Raw genomic sequence first — 2,514 nt, 5'->3', positions numbered from 1 at the left:
TCTGCGGACAGCGGCGTTACCCAGCAGCCTTTGTTGCTGGCGGTGGAGCTGCAGAGTGCAGCTCAGTGTGGCGTGATGGGAGCGGCGAGGGGGGGCATCAGGCCGTAAACACAGCCCCTATAGCGGCCGGGGGTCGTGAAGAGGTGAAGCCTGGCTCTGCTCTCCTGGTTGTGACGGCAGCTCCAGTCTGTTGGCTTATTAACGGTCACACAGTGTCTGGTTTGCCCCCCCAGCTCCATCGCCTGCTATTATGAGAGCATTTTATCCTTTGTTCCAGCCCCACCGTGCATCTGGCCTCAGATATGGGACGGCAGGAAACCAGCATGAGAGTGTGGTGGGGGGGCGGGGGCTGCCAGTTTCCACCACGCGGGGAAGGAATGATAAGGCCGGAGAAGGAAACCGATAAGGGGGGGGGCTTTCTGCTACTTTCTAAACTGTGCTAACGTCCCGGCGCCGCCCTGCTGGCGGCTCTCAGGAATCACACGTTCGTTGAGACGTCGCTGTAGTGACGAGAACGCCGCGTTCTCCAGAAGTTTGTCCTGCAGGATTTCTGAACTTATCTGCCGTTTAGTGTCGCAGTTTTAGCTGCATTTTCTTAGAAAAACAGACGTTTCGGTATAAACATAAACAAACATTGACGCGTTTCTGAGTTCCTGCTCTGTTTTCTGTCCTGCAGTTCGTCCTCCTTCCACTAGGGGCAGTAGAAAGACTTCTGATCATTTCAAAATGGCTGCATCCATGAATTTGATGGGAAAAGTTTAGCAAATTTTCATGACTTAATGGTGACGATAACTCATCTATTGTTTTTCATTCTATTAAATTTCTGTATTGAAAGGATAAAAATGTTGATAATAATTCTTTAAATTAAAGTTACAGCATGTTAAACATAATAAAGTATTTTTATTCCTTTTAAGCTAATATGAACAAAACATTCAATTTATCTTTATTGATTTTATCTTTATTCTTTATTTAATCAAAGTCTGACAGTATGAGAACCAACATAAATACTTGAATATCTGAGAATAAAGTCAAGAATTCAAAAGAAAAAGTCAGAAAAATGTGAAAAGTCAAGAATAAACTATACGTTGATTAGTTTTAGTTTGATAATTTACAAGAATAAAACAATTAAGAGAAAAAACTCACAGTAAACAGTTATTTCAGTACAAATAAAAGAACTTTTAATAGAGTTTGTGAAGTTCAGACTTTTTATTATAAATTCTCAAATCTTTTCTATATATTTAAACTTATTTCTGATATTTGAATCCTCTTTATGATGGTTTTGAAACAGTCGTAGAGTGAAAACTTCTTCATCAGAACCAGAACTCTCTTCCCTCAAACGATTTCTGACGTTCACGCCGACCGTTTCTCTGCAGCTCAACGTTTTCCAGACTCCGTCTTGTTCCAGTTAGATACCCCGGCCCCCGCCCGGCCCCCGCCCCGCCGTCCTTCATCGCTGATATTAATAGGAGGTGGAGAGAACAGAGAGACACGGCGAGGAGGAGGAGAGGTCAGCAGTTGGCCGGCGCTGACCTCCAGCTGACCTTCAGCGGAGGGTTCAGGAGGAGCTGAAGGAATGCTCGGGCCTCCTCCTCACTCCCCCTCACAGCCCCCCAGGAGAACATGGGGAGGGAGAGTGATAAAAACGCAGACGTTCTCTCATTTGATGGTGTTCTGCCATGTCGGTGCATTCCTCCCCGCTGACCCCCACCCCATCAGAAAGGTTCAGTCGACGGTAACAGAATCAAACCGGAGCGGCGCCGACTGACGGAGCAGAGTCCAAATGGGGCTCCAGAACAGATGCAGCCCGTTTGCCTCCTTTTCTTATCCCCGCCCGAACTCTTTAACCCCCCCTTTTAGACTCCAGCAGCACCATTGTTCCCTTCAAGTCGTGGAGCGCTCGGCTTTCACGGCACAAACAGAAATGTCCGGTGGGGCAACAGCAGGAACACATAAATCACCCCCACCCCACCCCCCAGCCCCATGGGGTCAGGGCAGGCCATGGGGTCACTTCAGAAGAGGTTAGAGCTGAGCAAGGCCAGAGTGCTGCTGGGCGGGGCCACAGTCTCCATGCTCCGCCCCTCTCTGATCATCCACCTGCAGACCAATAGAGCCATAGATCTGAGCTGGAATCTGGATCATCATCTGTGTTACTCCAGGACTGTTATGTTGGGGGGGTGAGGGGCTGTAAGCTAGCAGGAGTGTATGAACAAATGGGTGACGGAAAGTGGGAGTGGGCTTGCCCTGCCAGATTTCTGATGAACTCCTGCCGCTCTGCAGAAACTATGCCTAGAAAATGACGCAGATTTTCTAGATTCTGGATAAAAACATCATCATCGTGAAGAGACGTTTTGGAAACAAATCAGCTGATGATGGGGGGGGTAGAACATGAAAGAGTGACAGAGCTGCCCTGAGAACATCCCTGTTAACCCCCCCACAAAGAGCTGGGCTTTGATTGGCTTAAAGCCGGCGCGTTGCTGGTTTGGGATGTTTATAAGAGCTTCACCGCACCCCGGT

Source organism: Oryzias melastigma, linkage group LG15 (assembly GCF_002922805.2).
Source record: "Oryzias melastigma strain HK-1 linkage group LG15, ASM292280v2, whole genome shotgun sequence".
Taxonomy (NCBI): domain Eukaryota; kingdom Metazoa; phylum Chordata; class Actinopteri; order Beloniformes; family Adrianichthyidae; genus Oryzias; species Oryzias melastigma.
This window is presented reverse-complemented; position numbering follows the sequence as displayed.